This window comes from Corvus brachyrhynchos, unplaced genomic scaffold (genome assembly GCF_000691975.1).
Source record: "Corvus brachyrhynchos isolate BGI_N302 unplaced genomic scaffold, ASM69197v1 scaffold381, whole genome shotgun sequence".
NCBI classification, from domain to species: Eukaryota; Metazoa; Chordata; class Aves; order Passeriformes; family Corvidae; genus Corvus; species Corvus brachyrhynchos.
This window is the reverse complement of record NW_008236219.1, coordinates 1,124,566-1,137,503: the sequence shown is the minus strand read 5'-3', so window position 1 is coordinate 1,137,503 and position 12,938 is coordinate 1,124,566.

Genomic DNA, 12,938 nt, shown 5'->3' with positions numbered 1-12,938 from the left:
TCTGTTAGAAAAGGGGAGCAAATTAATTTCTTGGTCATTTTCCAAAATTTCTTCTAAGACGCATTTTCTTATTTTATGCTGGACAAGGAATCCAGATTATGAGATCAGTTCAAATTTAACAAATGTTGAAGTCCTAGAAGTGTAACTGAAGACATGTAAATGAAGACAAAAGTTACTGGGTTCAGGGAACTGGGATTAGGGTGGATTGCATGTAATTTTGGCATTGACACCAACTTTTCAATTAAATTCTCTTTATTTTATTTTTTTTTCTAGTTTATCCACTTCTACAGCTTGGTCCTCATCGTATTCCCTCATTACTGTTAATTTATTTTGATGGAGTATATCTTGATTCACGGAGTTTTGGAGCTGAAATGCTAAACTACTCCAAATGATCTGGGTTTGTGTGTACCTGAGGATTAATAGGCAAAAAAATAACCACAAGTCAAGATTTACAGGCTCTTCCTTTCTCTATAATATTTTTAGGATTGTTTTTGGGAAGTATTATGGAACAGAAAGGATCAGAGTAGCTTCTGGTTAAGAGCAGATGCCTCTTGCATCCTGAAAATCAGAGGACTTCTGCCAGCTGGTTGCCATGACCGATCCAAACTCCAGTAAGTAACTGTGAAAGTTTGTGTGCTCTGATTCACTTCAAACAATGTGTTGTGCAATGACTGTAAAGAACAAAAGCGTATCAATAATCAAGGGGTTGTGGTTAAAAAAATTAATGGCTCTCAATATAAAATTGGATCTCCAGGTCTTCACTCATCCACTTCAGAACTAGTTCAAGCTATCCAAGGTAATAAAAGACCTTGCTAAAATAAAAGACCTATCCAAGCTAATAAAAAACTTGACAGAGTTAGTGTGTCATTTTCCAGGGAGCTGTAACTACTGTGTTATAGCCAGTTCATTGAGAACTAAGTACAGAGCACAAACACTGACGAAGCTTTGGAAAAGGGATGAATTACGGGTGGATCAGATACAGACACAAAAGTGCTGTGTTGGAGGTTAAAGCTGTTCCAGGAGCTGAATGCCTTTGCTTCATAGAAAAGGATGTGACAATGAGTTTCATTTAAAGACTGAATTCATTTGCCACGAGAACAATGAGGTTTTGCTTTTTTTAATCAAAATACAGACAAGTAATTTCTTAGGCAAGCAAAGCTCTGAATTATGCTAGGGAAGATACAATGTGAGTAAACAGTCTTTTCTGTAATCAGCTATAAAATATTATATTATACATACACATGAAATAAAGAAGTGATTGAACTTGTCATTTAATTGTGTTATCAGATTTGTAGCTTGTGAAAATGTCAGGGAAAATAACACAGTACATAGGATGGGTCAATTTATTAATTGTGGATAATTTTTGAGCCAACTCCAATTGCTATTGTATTTCTTATTTATAGGTATTCATCAAGTTGCTTGGATAAATAATTTTCAACCAGCACATCAGTTTTTTATGGTCTTCCTATTTTGATTGCATCCTGGTTGTCTATGAGGATCAGTGACTGGTTTCCAAGGCCTCACAGCATCATTTCCATCTGGATGCCTGTTACATTTCCAGTGTGAGAGTAACCATAAACACCTGCCCAGTTTGAGTCTTTTGATGATGTGACATTTGTAACACTATAATTATTTGTAATCTTTGAAAGAACAGGAGAAAGGGGGTAATTTATTCATGTATGTTTTTCTAATTCTTGCCTAGTTCCTCCCAACTCTATTACAGCCGGCTTCATTTGCTTCTTAAAGTTGCATCACAGAAAAACTACAGTTAGACAGTTGAACTGCGGGCCAAATCTTGGTCTAGATATCCATTTTCACTTCCACAAAAATTGGGAGTGTTTTATGAATAAGAACTTAAGGCTCAAACCTATCACCTAACAAAGCAAAAATGCCAATTGGAGGTGAACCAAGACATCCATATGTGCTTGAAGCATGTTACTGTTACTAGTTTCACCAGAAAAAGCACAATGACTTGGAGGTTTCTACTCATGTGAGGAGCAACATTCACATCCCTGCTCTTGGCAAGAGTGCCTGAAACAAAGCCTCACCCACACAAATGTCTGGGTCAGGCTGTTTCTGTGCTTTCTTGGCAATGCAGAAATATTATGAATGTCTAGAAACAAATTGGAGAAAATCAGATCACCTGAGATGGAGCAATCAAGTGCTGCTGAAGAAGGGCTGCATGTACTCTCCAGCAGGATTTTCAAAACTACTTCCAACATAGGTCTTGGAGCACAGAAGTTCATGGATTTTCAAAATATTTCAAGGCCAGGTATACTTCTGGAAATCTTGCCACATCTGTAAGTGAATGAGAGCAAAATGGAGGAACTAATCAGAAGCTCTTCCTTCCTTCCCAGGAAAAAACTCTCCAAATGGAGCTAACAGCTCCCCACAAAGCTCACATCTTCCAGTATGGGGCAAATTATCTCTTGTGCGAGGTGGAAAGACATTTGGGGGCATGGATAGTGGGGCAGGAGGAAAATGGAAGGTGTTACCTACTTCACATGGGAACAATGCTGTAAAAATAGGTTTTGTCCTGGTTTTAAAAGTCTTTTATATCAAGTTTTATCAGGTTCATGCCTTGATTCCAGCATCCCTATAAAGACCTCTAAGCTTGGCCATATTTCCTCTTTATGTTGTGGCTTTTTTAAAGTTTAAAGCTCTAGTTATTTGCAGAAAATTGTTCGTATGTTGCTTGGTAAGCCTGGAGCGAACAATTTTCCTAGTTTTCAGATTTCAGTTTGGGGCTTGAGGCAGGGAGAGAATATTTAAATGCAGATATTAGATTGTACCCATTGCCCTGGGGAGACAGGGTTGCAAAATCTTCATTAAGGCCATGGGAGAAGCAGAAGAAGAAAAAACGATTCATTTCTTCATGTTATTCATAGACAGGAATATGTTGTCTTGAATATTAGCTGTGAGTCTTGTCCCTCAAGACCCGAACAGACTGACAATGAGGAGTCTTGAACAGATTCTCAGCCATTAGGGAGTTACACAATACATGAAGAAGGTGAGATGAGAATAGGGACTAGATCTGTCCCCATTCTCTTATTTCTTCCTGTTTAAAATGCATCAATAATAAAAAAAAAAAAAAGAAGGAAAGAAAGAGAGAGAGAGAGAGAGAAAGAGAGAGAGAGAGAAAGAAAGAAAGAAAGAAAGAAAGAAAGAAAGAAAGAAAGAGAGAGAGAAAGAAAGAAAGAAAGAAAGAAAGAAAGAAAGAAAGAAAGAAAGAAAAGAAAGAAAGAAAGAAAGGAGGAAAGAAAGAAAGGAAAGAAAGAAAGAAAGGAGGAAAGAAAAGAAAAACCCCAGAACAGTGGCAGATTTTGTAACCCAACAAAGAAAAAGGAGAAATAAGTTATATAGAGCCTGCAGCTGACACAAACTTTTTCCTTCCTTTTCCACCTGAATCTGAGCTAATAGGAATAATAACTATTTTTTCTGCCCACTGACCCAAAAGATGTGTGTTCTTGTGCTAATCCACTTCTACTGGTATTGACTATTGGTCTCCATGGGTGTGCATTGTGGAGTCAGAAATAAATTACCCATCCGAATGAATGAAACTCATGCCTGTGGTTTACACAGATGTAGTTCTATCACCCATATGCAAGTGATAAGTGCTTGCAAAGTACTTCCACACTTCATCTTTCGACCATGTTTAAGCCACTCTTGGGAGAAACCCACTCATCAGCATATGGTGCCTTTCAGACCATTGCTCTGCTTTGTAGTACTGTTGGGTTAGAGAAATTAAAGTATCTTCAAAAACAGCATTGCTTTTGCTCCTTGCTATGGAAACAAAACAGTTAGTTAATTGAGGGTCGTACTTCTGATGTCTTGGTGACACTGAGGTTACTGCACTCCCTCAAAGCTCAAATTAAACTAAGAAACCACAGCTTCTTCACAGCCTGTGTTGTGTTTGGTGCACCTTGATTTTTAGTCAATTAGTTCATTATTTATAAGATGCCAGATGCAGAGAGTTCACTGACTGCCGGATTTGTGTTGTGAGTGAAAGAAGAACTAAGTCACCCCTTGGGCAGCTGCCTTGTGATTTGAGAGATCCTCCAGTATCATTAAAATCCACAGAAGAGGGCTGTATATACCGAGCGTGTGCCAATAAGCTGTGGAAGTGATTCAAGAATTCAACAGCAGCAGTAGTATTATTTAAAGGCAAGTCAAGAAACCTCCGGCTGAAGGGAGCTCTGAGAGAAAAGTCTTGAAGATGCTGGGATTGTATGTTGGAAATCTCTGCTGAAGCATGGGCAGCCACATGGAGCAGTATCCCCCAGAACATCCACAATCACAATAGAGCAGACACAGTGTAGATGAAGTATCTCAGTTCAGACCGCATCAGGAGCTGTTGTGAGGGTGAGAATGAAATAAGAGACTTTTTACATGTATTAATCTTATTTAATACCACAGCAGCATATGTTCATCAAAATATCCTATATGTGATTTTCAACAGAACTTCTGCTTCTAGGCATAAAAAAAGACTGTCTAGATCAGTTTTCACTATTCATTTAGAATCTGAGCCTCTGTGTTGCTCTTTTAGTTAGAAGTCAGCTGGAGACTTGTTACTTTCAATAGCATCAAAATATACATATCCCAATCTGATTGCCTGAAAGTAGTTATGGATTTAGCTGGTTATACTCACTAAGTGATGCTCCTTTTACTAGAGACCAACATTAAAAATTGTTTAGAAAAATAACAGAACTGTAGACAAAATAATGTGGATGGGACCTGTGGAGGTCATTGAGCCCAACTTCCTGCTCAAGGCAGGGTCTGCTAGAGCAGATTGCTCAGAGCCTCATCAATTCAAATTTTAAAAAATCTTGAAGGAAAGATCCTACAACCTCTTATTCCTGTCTTTAACTGCCCCTGGGGTTGTTTTTCCCTCCCTTTATCCACCGGATCATGCCTCTTGCACCCTTGGCCATGCACATTCACTGGGAGCACATTCACTGGGTGCCCATGGGACACACTGGTTTACCTTGCTGCCCTCCCTCTCTAGCTGCAAGTGCAGTGATGTCTCTTGGGTGTTTTCCTCTAAAGGCTGAACTTATTTAGATATGCCTTTATTCTATGACATTCCAAACATAAGTGTAAAGAAATTTGGTTTATTTTAATTCACTTTAATATTTTCTCCATCTGTATTTGTAAATAGCCAAGATAGGAAGTTATACTTGTGCCATTTCCTTTCATACAAAACTTCTGTTGGCTCTGTGCAAACTGTGCACTTTCAATTAATTAATTCCTAATTTTGGCTTTGTTCTCATTTTGGTCCCTTCCACTCCTGAGTAATCCCCAGCAGTGTGACCCTGCCATTCCTAAAGGTAGAAGAACATGAAACTGAAGTTTCATGTATCCTGAGGAGATGAATAAGAGGCAGGTGGTGAGAGCTGTGTTCAACTGAAAGGATGCTGAAGGACGAGGTCTTAGCCTCATGGCACAGTGGCTGTGACAGCACAGAGCTATGCACCAGTTCATGGTGCAAACAAATCCTTATTTTTGCTGGGCTGGGGTTTCCAGGCCTTCTCTCTGTTCTGCACTGCTGCGGCTGTTGGGGCCTCCTTTAAAGCAGCTTAAGTACCTCCCTGTGACTTGTAGTGCCATATTTGCATTGTAGCACAGATGTACCCAGTGTAACATCGCATATAACTCTACAAAGACAACATCTGGTCCCATTAAATGCAGTAGAAATACTGTTATTGGTTCCAGTAGGCCTGGTAGCTCATTTATTTATTTTGCACTGTCTTCTAGAGAAAATAAAAGTCACTCATATGATTGAATGACCTGTCTGAACCAGTGAGAGCTCTGACCCATAGGCTGAGTTGCTGAGCAATAACATGGCTGCTTGAGTGACTTTCCCAGGCTTCATGCTTTCTTCCAGGTCACTTTCTATTATTTTCAGAACAGAAAATTCAAAGATCTGAAATCACCTAATAGGTTGAGGGAGACAATGCCTTATAAAAATGTCATTGCTATTGACTTAGTGGAAGATTTGCTTACAATGAATTGGCAGGGAAATGATTTAATATTAAACATTGGCAACTGTAATATCCAAGTGTAATTCTGAACAATAAGAGACAAAAGAAAAAATGCATTCCCTTTTATTGCAGCAGAGGCTGTTGCTAAAGGGATAACATAGACTCAGTGTAGTAACTACTAAGTGATATGTTTGTGTTGGAAGAGTTACAGTAGAATTTTGACCAAACATGAAAAATAGATAAGGAAAAAATAATTCCATAAGCAGCTGAAACAAATCTAAAACTAATTTTTTACCCCTTAAAACATTTTATCAACAGCTACTACAAATGAGTTGGTTTGCCATATATAAGGCAAAACAACTAAAAATCACTTATCTACACAAGGTCCCAAGACAAATTTGCTGAAGCCATTTAACACCTTGCTTTCTCATTGGTGTGTGCTTGAGCCTTAAGCATGAGGAATTTTGACTACTGGCTCAAACTATGGTACCAAAAATGCTCTGTCATGCTTGATAATTTCCCCACTTTCTCTCTTCTCCCTTGCATTTTGTCCCAGCCAGAGATTTATAACCCGTTGTTTCAGTTCAGCTCAAGATTGTGCTTCAGAGCAGCCAAATAGCTGTCCATAAGAAAGTAAAAATCTTAGTGCGATTCCAACCAGAGACTCTTTATCTTTAAAATATGGCATTCTGAAGCCTAATGTCCTCTGGTTTTATTAGCTCTTCTAGAGGGATGCTCAGCTGGCAAGTGCAGCATCTGCCACCAGCTCCTCGCAGCTTTAACAGCTTCAGTGCAAACTTCCCAGCCAGGGCACAAATTTTACAGGGCACAATGGTGGAGGTGAGTTTTGCTGTTCCCAGCATTTCATTTCCTCCAGGATCCAGGCAAAGCAGCAGTGCCCAGGATGCAACCCTTTCCTAGGCCAAGGGGAAGTTGGTACCTCAGTCCAACAGTGGACCCTTCCTGTCTCTGGGAAACCATCCTTTTTTGAGGTAAAACATCCTTTTTCAAGGTAAACCATCTTTTTCACCCCCCTTCATGGGAAGAGGAGGGGCTGTTGTTGTGGTTCAGAGCCAATTCTTCACTTGAGCACAGCAGGTATAAACCCTGTACAGGAGCCTGTCATGCAGAGGGGACTCTGCATGGCCAGTGACACTAATTTAGCATGAGGGGAATATTTCAGCCTAAGTGGTCTCTACTGTGTATAAAACACTCAGTACCAGTGACATTTGCTTCTTCTCTTAGTAGTAAAATGTATTTATTTGTGAAGTGGATCTTAATCTATCTCAGAACAGTGTTTTTAGTCTTCCACAGTAGCATTTACAATGATTGAAAGTGTAGGCTGGAGAGGACATCTTTCTGTAGCAATGAACAAAAATAAGAATAACTTTTCAGTATTACCATATATCAATAGCCAATTATTTTTGTAAGGATGGGTTCTGGCTGGCTGCTAATGGACTGACAAAGAGATAAGTCTTCCAGGAGAGAAACCATCGTTTTAAAGATGGAGTGGCTGGCCTTTTAATTTTAAGGCATTACCAAAATCCCACCTTTCACCTTTAAAAATTGTAAATGATCACAGATTTGTTCTAAATCATTTAATTGCTGTTTTAACTGAGCCTGGATCATGCTTTGCAGGGGTTTGTCTTTCTTAGCACTGATGGTGCCGCTTAATTTCTTAATTTTTCTTGAAGAACAACACCCTCCTTGCTTGTACTCTCCCTCCCAGCTGCTTGCTGGCCATCTGTCTGCAAAGGCAATTTTAGGAATCTGCAGACAATTCACCCTTGCTCATATGCATTTCTAGAACCTGATACACATGCAGATATGCACAGGTGCAAAGTAAAACCTATTAAATGAGATAAGATGTAAAGATGCTTTAGAAAGCTTTTTCCAGTGTTTCAGATAAAGCAGGCTCACATTTCTTGCTGTTTTTTCCTCCTGCTTTTTATTTCATCTTCACCTGTTTCATCCATCTGCCTTTTTCTCTGTGACACAGGGAGTTTTGATGACATGGATTAGGAGTCCCTTGTCTCTCTCCACTAGAGCTCCTCACTTTAAACTTCCTCTTGAAAACAAGCTTGAAAGAAAGATCACCAAATGCTCTAGAATATGCACCAAGACTTGCCTATGACTTGACTGTATTTACAAATAGCCAATGAGCTTGGGAAAAATCTAAACACCTTGTTTGTTATCCATGCTTATGGATCAAAGTTCTTTCTTGTTTTCAGATGAACGCTGCCCACTGCTTTTGATGGTGTCTGGGAGAAGAGACCAACAAAATATTCAGACATGAGGAAAAAAATGAGGAAAATTGGTGGCATTCCCAAAGTCACAAGTTGGGTCAATGGCCACGGGACCTGTTCCCACTGGTCCCTCCACTAGCCCTACATTTGGCCATATGTCTGTGGTTCTGAGAGCAATGGAGAAGGAGGGATCTGCTCAAGATTGCCACATCAATTTGAATTCAGATCTGTGGGGCTATTTATTTGAACACTCCACATGTTCCCTACGCAGCAACAAGCCAGGTGCTCTGACAACTCCCAAGAAATAAGAAATGTGCCTTGAGTTCCTGTGACATTTTATATTCCAAACTTTGCCCAGTGGCTGATGGTTCCTTCCTCAAAGTGACATATTGATTGTGGGTACACGTAGGGTGAGCATGATTGTGTTCAGTATTTTGAGCTCATCATCTGTTATCCCATTCCCATTGTCATCCAAGGCCCAGACACTATCAAATTGGAAGTGGTAGCGTACAAAATTATGAACAAATCAAAAAAGACTACAGCTCTGAAATGAATCAAACCACTGTTTCTACCCTTTGTAATTCCTTTGGAATAAAATTTTTTTTACAATGTATTTTTTTGTATTTTGGACTTACAGCTATGAAGGCAGGAATGAAGCACTGCAACCCAGCACCCACCAAACAGAGCAATCACTTACTAAAACACAACAAAGACAGAGGATGGGTCACCAAGGCCAGCACCTTACCTAGATCTGTGCCTCAACCCATTTTGACCACCCAAAGAACATTCCACTGGTGCAGAGGCTTATCCATAGGTATTCCAGCTTGCATGGGAGAGGAGCATCCACAGAATCCTCTTGCATGTTTGAAGCTCTTGACTTTGGTCCTCTTGATTTGCTGCATCTTAAGCAGGGTGATGTGATTAGGAAAGTTCAAGTCCAAGCACCATGTCAGGTTCTCAGAGCATCCCCTCATTGCGTGCTTGCTGTACCCCGAGAGCAGGGTCTGAATATGTGTGTGTTTGTATGAAGATGACCACATTAAATTTAAGCAGAAATAAATGGTAATTTAACTGGCACAGATACACAAGGCTGACATAATCTCTAAAGGTTTGAGGCTGCTATTAAATTTGTTCTCCCTATTAATTTGTGAGCAAAAGGATAATGAAAAACTGGCAACTCTAAAGTTGACATAAAAAGTAAGAGATATACAGTTGGCAGGGATAATTTTATGCACTGTCAAAGTGAAAAGGCTTTGCTAAATGTATGTAGGCAAAGATACACACTGTCATCTTAATGAGTAATTAAAAGATGGACTTCTAATAATTGAATCATGACTCTTGTCACATTTGTATTTTTTTAATATCTCTAGTTTTGATTGAATCTTGTTTTGAGTTCTGATCTTAATCAGATCTGATTTAGGCCCTTGGTTCAAATAACTCAAAGTGATGAGCATGAATCTTTTTGTCCTATTACCTCCTCAGCTTCTTGTTTCTAGTGAATACAATGTTCTTTTGAAATCTCATTATTAGTTACTGCATTTAGCTAGCAAGACTGGACAAGTGAGGTAGGTAGGTGACTTGCTGACGTTAAAGGTTTGAATTTTTGAAGGGGAAGCCTTCTCTTCTTCTTCTGAACATCACTTGCTAGATTTTGGAAGTACTTCAAATGGCTGACATGGTTACCAGTTAATTCCTTTGCTGGTGGAGCTCAGGGAATCTTGGCTATGTGCATTGCTCTGTTGTGCTGGTTTTTTGTAAATTAAAAAAGAAAAGCTCTGTGAGAGAAGATCCTCTGTTCTTTAAAACTCTTTTCCTTAAACCAGCTGTCATGGTCACCCTGGAATGTGATTGTCTCTTCAGTGACACAGAGCTGTGCCTCACCAACCTGTTTAAAATTTCTCATCAAATTCCTGAAGTCCCATCAGTCAAAGCTAACAAGAGGTTGCACATTTCCAGCTCCTCTCACTGAAGTACAGAAGGCTGGGACTGGCCCAAGTCTCTCCTTCTTCACAGTCCTCAACTTTGCCCATATCATATTAACCTATTGTCTTTGCAGCTTCAATTACCCTAAATTTTCAGAGTTTTCTGGTTCTAATATATTTTTTTAAACAAAAGGAATGGGGTGATGCTTAATTCCCATTACAGTGAACAGGTTATCCTGTGTTTCCATGGAAAAGTTCATTTCTCCCCTTTCTCTGCCTAAGAATTTTTAGGTGCTCAAGTCTGTCTTTAAAACCATCCATTTTTCTCTTCTTTTTAACTACAATGTGGGTTTTTTTGGGCCTCTTCAATTCCCAGTTCAAAAGAAAGCAACAATTATTTTGCTTCAAACTCATCCAGCCCTGAAGATGAGGAATTTATCACTTTTTCATTGCCAGCCTCCTCAGTTTATTCCTCCAGTTCTCTGAGAAAGCTGTTTTCTTCGCTCAACTTCACAAAGATGGGTGAACCAGAGCGGGGAGACAGCAGACTCCCTCCCTGAAAAGCTCCCACAGCATCCGTTCAAAAACACCTCTTGGGATGTAGACACACCTCCACAGGGCTTTTAAAGGTCTCAGGACAGATGGAAAGTGTTTGAAGAAGCGGGGGGATGGAGCTTGCTGGAGTGGAGGGTGCGAGGAGAGGTGCCTCCATCTGCTTTTTATAAACAAGATTTTCAAAAGGTTGGAAACATCAAAAGATTTTGAACCAGAGTACCACAGAAATGCACAGGACCCAAAGGTGTGAGAGAAGGCACGAAAAATGCCTGTTGGTACCTACTTCTGTAAATGGTGGGAAAGGGAAATATGGCTTGGGAACATGGACACCCTGAGCACCTGAGAGCTGATGGAAGAGCAGACTTTACATGGGCCAAGTTGTCCAACACTTACACTGTGCAGAGTAAATACATTCCTTATTTAGCTGTTGAGATGCTCAGGGTGATTATTTAGAGGTTCAGGAACAGGTGGGAAAGCAGCAGGACCGGCACTGTTGGTGCAGGAGGTGGGTGAGCCCCAGGAGCTCCACAGAGGGACCCCACAGCCCTTTGGGGGTACACAGCTGATGGCACAGGGAGGTCATGGCAGGCTCAATCTCCCACCTGCCTTGGCTGCCAGGGTCTTGAAGAAAAATGGCTGTGCATTGAAAACTGCATCAGTTGATGTAAAATGAGCAAAATGTTCCTCCTGCTACAAAAGTGAGGTGGCAAATATCACCCAGGCAAGCTGTTGGTGGGGAAGAAACTCTGTATCCTCCAGCATGTGTGGATATAAATAAACACGGACTGTGCAGATACTTCAGATGTCTACTAATGCATCTTGTATTTATGTCTGACTTGAAGAGATACAGAGAGATTAGTAAATACTTCAAATTGACAGCATGGACATATTTTTATAGAATAAATGATGCTGGTAAGTGGAGAGACTTTTCTTGCTTTCCTTCAGGAAATGGAGAAGAGTTGTCTCCACTGATATAATTTCCAATTTTTTTTTCTCCCAGGAAAAAGATCTCACTGGAGATATCATATTTGTCACTGATTAGATTTCAGTGTTATTTTTTTAAAACCTCAGATCTCTTAAACCTACAGGGCACCTATGAAATACACAGTCATTTCTTCCAGGACACTCAGCAAAGACCTCTGTTAAGTTGTCTGGGCACAATTCACAGTGGATACTCCTTTTTTAGAATTGCATTTGTGATTTCTTTTTAAAATCCAAACCTTAACTCGGCAACTTCAGATCTGCCTAAAGAAGGAAACCACGAAATACCAAATCCCTACAAGCCTTTGTGCATGGTTTGGGTAGAACAAGCTCCATTTATTTGCAAACACTGAAAATATTTCAGTGGTATTGGATTTAACAGGCCAGAAACAAAGGTTCTGGAAAACCAACCAGTCTGATCACTTGCTATTTCCTGCCAAGAAAAAGAAAATACAAAATAAAATCCCCCAAATTTAGTCATGAAAGATCCTCTTCTGCAACCTCATGCCTGATTTTGTGGAAGGTTTTTTTACGAAACACATTTTCTCCTTGACTTAGACCCAGTTTCCCAGAGTAGCCCATGTTTCTTTAACCATCAGAACTAAGGGGTCCTGTTCTTTTCATGCTGAAGTCAATAGCAAATCCAATTTAATTCTGCAGGGTCCAGCTGTAAGATTATTTATAGGAAGAAACACAAAATTTGACATCTTTTATCAGGTCTTTTAGACTGTTCCTCTCTTGTTGCTAATTCTGGGTGCTTCATCGCCTTTGCCTAAACCTCCTCACAGCCTTTGGAACAAATACCCCACATACTCTGGTTCTGTGGTCCTGCCATGCCTCCTGCTTGTGCAAACATCCTTGTTAAAAACTAGGTAAGAAATTATTATATTGATTTTTTTTTTTTTTTTTTTTTTTTTTGGAAACGAGATGAAGAGGAAGAGGAGAGTGAATGAATTTTAATGTTTGCCTCTCTTTATAAACATGGTTATGTGGGAATAGAAGACACACCTCCAGAACAGCTCAATGCCGTGCAGTGCCTGCTGTGGCGGGTCACGGAGTCCCACCGCAGACAATCGGGTGTCCCACGATGACATCCCCGTTTGACGGCCACACGGCGAGGGCCCAATGGTCCCGTCTCGCCCAGCTCCGGGCATACGCCCGGGATACGCATTGCCCCGTAGCAGCTCTCCCGAGCACGGGGGCTGCGGGGGAGCTCAGAACGAGGGGCTCCGCAGCCGCACCCCCAGGGACCA